General features: G+C 43.2%; 1 pseudogene; it reads right to left on the bottom strand.

Moving 5' to 3' along the window:
* Nucleotides 1-7,972: 7,972 nt before the first annotated feature.
* On the bottom strand, nucleotides 7,973-9,451 carry LOC110742176 (annotated as a pseudogene).
* Nucleotides 9,452-10,884: the final 1,433 nt, after the last annotated feature.

Raw genomic sequence — 10,884 nt, forward strand, 5'->3', positions numbered from 1 at the left:
CCTCAAAGATGCAATAGGACCTCAGGATTCCACAAATGCCCTACGCCTCTCACTGGCATTAAGTCCACCTCCTACTAATGACCACGTCAGTGCATCCAGGAATGTTCTGTTACTTCTTCCAACAGGGTCAACATTGTTGTAATAATAATACCTATATTGGAAACTGAGTTTTTCAGGCTCTTCTTGGACCCTTGGCCCAGCCCAGCTCTACTGGTGGTGGTTGTTGTTTTTTGTTGTTGTTGTTGTTGCTGTTTTGAGATGGAGTCTCGCTCTGTTGCCAGGCTGGAGTGCAGTGGTGCAATCCTGGCTCGCTGCAACCTCCACCTCCTGAGTTCACGTGATTCTCCTGCCATAGCCTCCTAGGTAGCTGGGATGACAGGCACGCGCCACCACACTTGGCTAATTTTTGTATTTTTAGTAGAGACGGGGTTTCACCATGTTTGCTAGGATGGTCTCAATCTCTTGACCCTGTGATCCACCCGCCTTGGCCTCCCAAAGTGCTGGGATTACAGGTGTGAGCCACCACGCCCGGCCTTACTGGTTTGTTTTTTAAATTATTATTATTATTTTTTAACATTAAAAAAATTTTTATGGGTACATAGTAGGTATATACATTTATAGGGTACATGCAATATTTTGATACAGGCATGCAATGTGTAATAGGCACATCACGGATGATGCAGTCTCCAGCCCCTCAAGCATTTATCCTTTGTGTGTGTGTGTGTGTGTGTGTGTGTGTGTGTGTGTGTTAAATTTTCAGAGACAGGGTCTTGCTCTGTCATTCAGCCTGTAGTGCAGTAGTACAATCATGGTTCACTGCAGCCTCGACTTCCTGAGCTCAAGTGATCATCCCATCTCAGCCTCCCAAGTAGTTGGGACTACTGGCACACGCCACCATGCCCAGGTAATTTCTAAACTTTGTGTAGAGACAGAGTCTTGCTATGTTGCTCAGGTTGGTCTCGAACTCTTGGCCTCAAGCCATCCTCTTGCCTGGGCCTCCCAAAGTGCTGGGATTATAGCACCCAGCCCCAACTTGACCTTTGTTTGTAGAACTACTCAGAAAATACGGCTGAATTAGAAATTGGATGGTGCCAAGTGAACCCCACTCAATCCTTCTGTCGCCTTCTCTTTTGGGAAACTGCCTAATTCTTTTGCCAGGGAACGACTCTGAAAACAGAAGCCTTTGTTTCAAGGTGTTATCCTTTTTTCCCAGGTCAGTTTCCTGTGGGGCCTTCACTCTACGCCCAACAGAGGATTTCAGAAACACTGTGGGGCAGCTCTTACAAAGACACCAACCTGCCAGCGCCCAGGAAACAAATCCTGCCCGGCCGCAGACTGACACAAATCCCAGTCAATCAAAAGGTCCACTTCCTTTTGGAAGGGAGGGGGCTTTAGCTTCCCTTCCCCAGCCCTACATTCAAACCAAGGTGAGATAAAGCATTAAATAGCTCGGATTACCTTCCAAGCACAGAGTTGGGCATGGTCTTTAAAATCAGTCAATTTTTTTTTTTTTTTTTTGAGACAGAGTCTCACTCTGTCACCCAGGCTGGAGTGCAATGGCACAATTTCAGCTCACTGCAGTCTCTGCCTCCCAGGTTCAAGTGATTCTCCGGCCTCAGCCCCCCAGGTAGCTGGGATTACAGGTATGTGTCACCATGCCCAGCTGATTTTTGTATTTTTAGTAGAGACAGAGTTTTGCCATGTTGGCCAGGTTGGCCTCGAACTCTTGACCTCAGGTGATCCACCCGCCTCGGCCTCCCAAAGTGCTGGAATTACAGGCATGAGCCATCGCACCCAGCCTTAACTTACATTTTTAAAGTCCATATATTTATGTAGTGCTTTATGATTTTATTTTTAAACATACATTTGACCCATCGGCAGTTTATTCTGGGGCTAGGTGTGATGGCTTACACTTGTAATCCCAGCACTTTGGGAGGGTGAGGTAGGAGGATTGCTTGAGGCCAGGAGTTTGAGACCAGCTTGGGCAACATAGGGAGACTCTGTCTCTATTTAAAAAAATAACTGATTAAAACCCTTTATTTTGGTATAAGGGGCAAAGAAGGAACCTGGCTTATATTTTTTAAAAATGTAACTCACTAGGCCGGGTGCGGTGGTTCACACATGTAATCCCAGCACTTTGGGAGGCCGAGGCAGGCGGATGACGAGGTCAGGAGATCGAGACCATCCTGGCTAACATGTGAAACCCCGTCTCTACTAAAAATACAAAAAATTAGCCAGCGTCATGGCGGGCGCCTGTAGTCCCAGCTGCTTGGGAGGCCGAGGCAGGAGAATGGTATGAACCCAGGAGGCAGAGCTTGCAGTGAGCTGAGATCGTGCCACTGCACTCCAACCTGGGTGTCTCAAAAAAAAAAAAAAAAGTAACTCTCTATGCAGCTGTCTGAATATCATCTGTTTGGAAAGATTTGTACTTTCTAAGACTTACAAATGTCACGTGCTTTCTGGACTTCCGGACCCAAATGTAATGTATTTCTTAATCTCTTTCTTTCCAATATAAAACTATCTTCAGGGCCAGTTGCAGTGCCTCACGCCTGTAATCCCAGCACTTTGGGAGGCTGAGGAGGGTGGATCATGAGGTCAGGAGCTTGAGACCCGCCTGGCCAATATGGTGAAACAACGTCTCTACTAAAAATACAAAAATTAGCTGGGCGTGGTGGCACACGCCTGTGGTCCCAGCTACTTGGGAGGCTGAGGCAGAGGAATGGCTTGAACCTGGGAGGCAGAGGTTGCAGTGAGCCGAGATAGCACCAGTGCACTCCAGCCTGGGTGACAGAGGGAGACTCCATCTCAAATAAAATGAAATAAAACTATCTTCAAAACTCTGGCTTTGTCAGGAAAAAGGCTAGTTCCCACCTGACGACAAGTATTTTTTTCAAAATTTTACGATTCTGTGTCTCATATTGATTCTCCCAGATTAACTTCACTTGGCCAAGTTCCCACATTCACTTTGACAGGGAGGATGCCACATGCAATTAGCTGGAAAGAACGAGCTGCAGAAGTATATGTTTTCCTCCAAGGTCAGGGTATTCGTTTTTCCTATGCCCTTCAGCAGTTTTCAGGCTTCCTTCGTATTAGTCTCGTACCGATAAGCACTGCTGACTAGCTGGACAGGACCTGTGAAACACGGTGATTCATGGATGAGACACAGTACATATCCTCTTATCGCTCCCCTAGCAAATGAGATAAATTACAGAATCACAGCAATTTAGCAAGTCCTACGATAACTCTAACCCCATCCATCACTTTACACACACTGGTTTCCAAATCTCTCAAGTGGTATCTTTTATGACATCATCTACCGTGTGTTCTGAAGTCTGTTTCATCATTACAAGAAAAGTATTCACACTTGTAGAAGAAGGAGAATCACATTAAAAATGAAGATTCTAGTAAATCCATCTGCCACACTTTTAACATTTTCTCATCATTTTACTTTATATTTTTATATCTGTAAGATAGGAGTGTATTATAAAATTTGGATTGTTGCCTATATATCTTAAAATATAACCATAGTTTTCTCACTCTGTTCACTGTTTATGAAGAGTTTGAAAATTTCCTCACATAAACAAACCAGCATAAATGCATGCCTTCTTGTATTTTAAGGTGCTGAAGGTATTGCCTTGCCCCACTGCTAAATTTGACTGACTTTAAAAAACAAACAAACAAACAAACAAATAAACTGTGTTGAGTAATGGGTAACTAGGCTGGGCAGGGTGGCTCATACCTGTCATCTGAACACTTCATGAGGTACAGGTGGGAGGATCACTTGAGTCCAGGAGTTCTAGACCAGCCTGGGCAACATGGCAAGATTTCATCTTTACTAAAAATTTTTCAGTTAGCTAGGCATGGTGGTGCATGTTTGTAGTCCCAGTTACTCAGGAGGCTGAGGTGGAAGGATTGCTTGAGCCCAGGAGTTAGAGGCTGTAGTGAGCTATAACTGCGGCACTGCACTCAAGCCTGGCCAATAGACTGAGACCCTGTCTCAAAATAAATAAATAAATAAATAGATAATTATAACTATGAAGCTTTTGCTGTACTGTGGAATTTGGTTTTGAAAAATAAATTCCTAGATATAGAACGAGTGGACCAACACATACAATCATTTCTCACACCCTAAGGCTTTGCCCTAATTAACATTACAACCAAAAGTGTATGAGAATTCTGTCATCAGTATGGAACACTTCGTCTTCCTAGTGTTCGGTAGATTAAAAACAAACAAACAACCGCCACATTTCTTCTTAGATGCATTTCTTTGACGGTTCTCTCTCTCCCTCTTTCTCTCCCTCCCTTCCTCCCTTCTTCTCTCCTTCCCTCCCTCCCTCCCTTCTTTCCTTCTTTCCTTCCTTCCTTCCCTCTTCCCTTCCTTCCTTTTCTTCTTTCACAGGGTCTTGCTCTGTTTCCCAGGCTGGAGTGCAGTGGTGCAATCATGGCTCACTGCAGCCTTGACCTCCTGAGCCCAAGCGATCCTCCTACCTCAACCTCCCGAGTAGGTGATACTATAGGCACACACCACCACACCCAGCTAATTCTTTTCATTTTTATTTTTTGTAGAGATGGGGTCTTGCTATGTCACTGAGGCTGGTCTCAAACTCCAAGGCTCAGGCGATCCTCCCACTTTGGCCTCCCAAAATGTTGAGATCATAAGCGTGAGCCGTTATGCCTGGCCCATTCTGGCCTTTCATCTCATGCACTATGTAAGCTTGCTGTAAATGTATTTTCATTTTGTTTTGTATTTCAACAACTGTCTTGACATTTTTAGGTAGTCATATCTATTAATCTTTACCTGTGTAGTTTGATGTTTATGAAGCTTAGAAAGTTCTTTGGAGCCCACCAGTGACTGGGCTCGTTTCAAGTTTGATTTATGTCCCCAATTTCAATTTAATACTTCTGGTATTTATTTCAGTTTTTTCTCTTGTGATGTCTTTGTGTTTTTAATTATGGTGCAAGGTGAGAATCTAAATCAACCTTTTATTCCAAAAATAGAGATTGGTTGAAGCTCCTTTGTTACTTATTATGCTTAGAGATATAATGTGACTTGATGTGTTGTAATTTTTCTCACATTATTATGTTGCACTTTGTGTTACCTGTAAGCTTCAGGGAATAGTCCAAAGCCCATCAGCAGAAAGAGAAGTAAAAGGATCTAATTCAGGCCGGGCACGGTGGCTTATGCCTACAATTCCAGCACTTTGGGAGGCCGAGGCAAGAGAATCGCTTGAGTTCACAAGTTTGAGACCAGCCCGGGAAACATAGCAAGAGCCCATCTCTATAAAAAACTAGCCAAGCATGGTGGCGTGTACCTGTAATCCCAACCTACTTGGGAGGTCGAGGTGGGAGAGTCGCTTGAGCCTAGGAGTTTGAGCTGCAGTGAGCCATGATCACACCACTGCCCTTTAGCCTGGGTGACAGAACAAGACTCCATCTCTTCCAAATAATAAATAAATAAATAAAGATCTGACCCAAGTGAATTCCAAATAACAAGGCCAGGATACAGAAGAGTTGGTTAAGAGTTTTCACACACTTCTTTGCTTTCCCACATTGACATTATAGGGATCTAAATATTTAAAGGAAACTTCATTAACATATTACAGAACACAGTGATGGGTGTCCATGGTTAACTTACTCTCTGTTTCTTCTTAAATGGAGATGGGTCTCACTATGTTGCCCAGGCTGGTCTCAATCTCCTGGCCTCAAGTGATCCTCCCATCTCAGTTTCCCAAATCGCTGGGATTATAGGCAAGCACAACCACATCCAGCTAATTAAAAAAGTTTTTTTTTGTAGAGATGGGATCTTGGTATGTTGCCAAAGCTGGTCTCAAACTCCTAGGCTCAAGCAATCCTCTCGCCTCGGCCTCCCAAAGTACTGGGGTTATAGGTGTGAGCCACTGCAACAACCTCTGATGAATTCACTCTTAAGTCATCTTGCTTATTGACTTGCTTCCGTACACATCGTTACTATTATTCTTTGAGTGAAATGTTACCTGTGACGTTCAAATCTGGAAATCCAGTTAAACAATAACATGAACACATACCATTAGCTTCCCTTTTGAAGGAAGGATTTTTCTTTCTGGTGCTTTTGTTAACCACTTTGGAAACATTATTCACCTGCATTCCTTCAATACCGTAGTTTACATTTTCCATAAACTTTACCAGTATCCCAGAAATAAAAACTCTCATGTATCTCTTGGATGAGGAGTAAACGCAGCCCATTCTAATTACAAGCTCATCTAGACATTTCCTAATGAATGGTTACCAGCGAAGACACCCATGACATCTTCAATGCTTTCTACTGGATTTTCTTTGGAATCGCTCAAGAAAAGCCTCCAAATAAACAGGCATGTTTAGAAACATTATTTTTAGAAGTCGGCACTTGATACATGAATAAAATCGCCTTGATTGCATTCTATGTTTGCAGATTTTTAAAACTTAGTTTGTAGAAAGAGTGGCTTAGGGTTTTGTTTTATGTTATGAATTTTAACTAAATGACGTCTGTCCAACTATAATATTTCACCACTCAGGGTTTCACTATGGATTAATTAATCCCTATAAACCCATGGAGAATTCAAGAGCCTCTAACTCGGGAACTGAGTATAATACACACGTGGAAATTTTCATTTCACTCAGAAGAAAGGACAGTCCTATAATTTTTCATTTTTTCAAAAGTTGGTTTTTGTTTGTTTTTTCTTGTTTTCTTTTAGCTTTTAAGTTCAGATGTACATGTACAGGTTTGTCACATAAGTACACTTGTGTCACAGAGGTTTGTTGTACAGATAATTTCACCACCCAGGTATTAAACCTAGTGTCCCTTACTTATCTTTCCTGATCCTCTCCCTCCTCCCATCCTTCACTGTCCAGACTGCCCCAGTGTGTGTTGTTCCCCTCTATGTGTCCACGTGTTCTCATCATTTAGCTCCCACTGATAAGTGAGAACATGCGGTATTTGGTTTTCTGTTCCTGTGTTAGTTTGCTAAGGACAATGTTCTCCAGCTCCATCCATGTCCCTGCAAAGGACATGATCTTGTTTATTTACTTTATTTTTTTTAATGGTTGCATGTTGGGTTCTTTGTTTGGTTTTTGTTTCTTTTCTTTTTTTTTTTGAGATGGAGTCTCACTCTGTTGCCCAGGCTAGTAGCACAATCATAGCTCATGCAACCTCGACCTCCCGTGCCCAAGTGATCCTCCCATCTCAGCCTCCCAAGTAGCTGGGACTACAGGCATGCACCACCAGGCTCGGCTAATGTTTACATTTTTTGTAGAGACAGAGTCTCACCATGTCTGGCAGGCTGGTCTCAAACTCACGGCCTCAAGAAATCCAAGAGGATATTTCTTTTTTTTTTTTTTTTTGAGACGGAGTCTTGCACTGTGGCTCAGGTTGGAGCGCAGTCATGCGATCTCAGCTCACTGCAGCCTCCACCTCCCGGGTTCAAGCAATTCTCCTGCCTCAGTCTCCCGAGTAGGGGGGATTATAGGTGCCCGCCACCACACTCAGCTAATTTTTTGTATTTTTAGTACAAAAATGGCCAGGCTAGTCTCAAACATCTGACCTCGTGATCCGCCCACCTCAGCCTCCCAAAGTGCTGGGATTACAGGCGTGAGGCACCGCGCCCGGCCTCCAAGAGGATACTTCTAAATCAGCTTCAGCCTAAAGATGTTGTCCAGCTTGAAAACACACATGGGTAGGCTCAGGTCCCTCCTTCAACAAGTAAAGTTTGAACTGTTTGTTTGTTTGTTTGTTTGTTTTTTGAGACGGAGTCTCACTCTGTCGCCCAGGCTGGAGTGCAGTGGCACTATCTCGGCTTACTGCAAGCTCCGCCTCCCAGGTTCAAGAGATTCTCCTGCCTCAGCCTCCTGAGTAGCTGGGACTACAGGCGCCCGCCACCAGGCCCGGCTAATGTTTTGTATTTTTAGTAGAGACGGGGTTTCACCATGTTAGCCAGGATGGTCTCGATCTCCTGATCTCGTGATCTGCCTGCCTCGGCCTCCTAAAGTGCTGGGATTATAGGTGTGAGCCACTGCGCCCAGCCCCATTGGACATTATGTCTCTAGAGAATCAGGCTCTGAAAAATGGCAAAGAAAGTGGCTTCTAAGACTGGGAATGATGGTGATTCAGCTGGGCTAAAACCACAGCAGGTCTCTGATAACTGCAGTTATATGTACATTTATAAAATCAATTTCATCATCCCAGATTAGTCACAAAGGGCCTGACCCCATCAGCAGAGGCAGAAGTACCGAGGATTTACTGGAACGTAGCCAACTCCTAGGCTATAGTGAAGTCCTAACATGTAAAGCCAAAACAAACCCATGATGGTACCATCCTGTGACAAGGAAGAAATGAGAAGAAAAGATTGCAAAGCTACCAATGGTGAATCAGTCCTTGTAAGGAACATGCTAGGCATTGGGGATGACTCAATGATGCATGAAAATACTCAAGCCCCAATAAATGGCTCATCTGAGAAAATGAGAATGAACTGTGTTGAGCATGAGAAAAGATTCTATTCCTGGGACATGGTAGGCTCACAACCAAGGGCATTACCGTAATTATGATAATATCTGAGTACTAAAATTTGAAACCGTATTGCTGTAACTAAATGTTCATCAGAATTCCCTGCCTGTCTTCTAAGACCAAATCATAGGTGGATATATCCTCAGGAAATGATAGAGTTTCCATTCCTGGCACGGTCTAGATAGTAATTGATCACTATATTGCTTGGAGGACCCTTTCCAGATCCCCTGGGAAGACCTCTTACGCTTGGTCAAATAACAAAGTATTGAGGCACTGTGTGTTTCTGAAGCTATGTTTTTGTTGTTGTTTCTTTGTTTTTAGTTAATGTCTTTTATTAACTCATACACAGTTACTTGTCTTTTGGTTTGTTGAAGCAGTAAGTCAGACAACATTTGCCACAATAATGTCTGTCAAAGTGGCTTTCCATAAACACTCCAGCACCACATTCATCGGAAGGACACTAATTTTGTCATTCTCACCCACCTTATAATATTTCAGGCCATCCAGCTTCACCTTCTTTCTCTTGTGCTTATTCTTCTTGCGAGTGGGGTAAGACTTCTTCCTTTTCTTAGCAACACCACAAAGTCTCAACAAAAGATGAAGAGTAGGCTCCTTTTGAATGTTGCAGTCAGACAAAGTACGTCCGTCTTCCAGTCGCTCGCCAGCAAAGATCAGTCTTTGCTGATCAGGAGGAATTCCTTCCTTATCCTGGATCTTGGCCTTTACATTTTCTGCCGTATCTGAGGGTTCAACCTCAAGGGTGATAGTCTTCCCCCTTAGGGTTTTCATGAAAATCTGCATTTTGGTGGTGGCTCCACTGCAGATGGCAGATCAAAAAGGAAGCTGAAGCATATATTTAGGTTGATAAGTTGCAACATAAATATATATACACACACACACACACATACACACAAACATATACACATATATACACACATATACATACATATATTTTATATTATTTGCTTAACTCAGAATACATATATGTGTGTGTGTATATGTCTGTGAAGGTGGCTAAACAGTTCATATATATACACACACACTAGAATATATAAAATATACTAGAATATATTTATATAAGTTATATATATATATATACAAATTATATATATAAATTGTAAAGTTGGCCGGGTGCAGTGGCTCAAGCCCGTAATCCCAGCACTTTGGGAGGCTGAGGCAGGCAGATCACGAGGTCAGGAGTTTGAGACCAGCCTGACCAACATGGTGAAACCCTATCTCTACAAAAAATACAAAAATTAGCCAGTTGTGGTGGTGGGCACCTGTAATCCCAGCTACTTGGGGGGCTGAGGCAGAAGAATTGCTTGAATCCAGGAGGTGGAGGTTGCAGTGAGCCGAAATCGCACCACTGCACTCTAGCCTGGGCGACAGAGAGAGACTCCGTCTCGAAAAAAAAAAAAGTTAAGTTTGTGATAGTAACTGCCTACTTCCTTTTTTTTTTTTTTCTTTTTTTTTAGACAGAGTCTCGCTCTGTCATCCAGGCTGGAGTGCAATGGCGTGATCTTGGTTCACCACAACGTCTGCTTCTCGGGTTCAAGCAATTCTCCTACCTTAGCCTTCCGAGTAGCTGGGATTACAGGCGTGTGTCAGCACGCCCGGCTAATTTTGTATTTTTAGTAGAGATGGGGTTTCATTATGTTGGTCAGGCTGGTCTTGAACTCCTGACCTCAAGTGATCACCTGCCTAGGCCTCCCAAAGTTCTGGGAATACAGGCATGAGCCACTGTGCCTGGCCACTTGTATGTCAATCACAGTGCTAGTCACAATAGCAAAGATATAGAACTAACCTGAGTGCCCATCAATGGATGACTGGATAAAGAAAATGTCTTTTATTTTCTTTTTTTTTTTTGAGACAGCGTCTCGCTCTGTTACCCAGGCTGGAGTGCAATGGCACAATCTTGGCTCACTACAACCTCTGCCTCCCGGGTTCAAGCGATTCTTTTGCCTCAGCCTCCCTAGTAGCTGGAATTACAGGCGCCCACCACCACGCCCAGCTAATTTTTGTATTTTTAGAGAGACAGGGTTTCAATGGTGTTGGCCAGGCTGGTCTTGAATTCTTGACCTGAGCTGATCCACCCACCTTGGCCTCCCAAAGTGTTGAGATTACAGCGTTAAGCCACCATGCTCAGACAAGAAGATGTTTTATATGTGTGTATACACACACACACACACACACACACACACACACATACACACACACCATGGAATACTATGATTCCGTAAAAAGAATGAAATATCTTTTGCAGCAACATGGAAGGAAATGGAGGCCATTATCTTAAGCAAAATTACTGAAAAACAGAAAATCTGCATTTGTACCTCCTCAATATATAAAAATGAAAAAATAAAAAGTAA

This window comes from Papio anubis, chromosome X (genome assembly GCF_008728515.1).
Source record: "Papio anubis isolate 15944 chromosome X, Panubis1.0, whole genome shotgun sequence".
Lineage (NCBI taxonomy): Eukaryota > Metazoa > Chordata > Mammalia > Primates > Cercopithecidae > Papio > Papio anubis.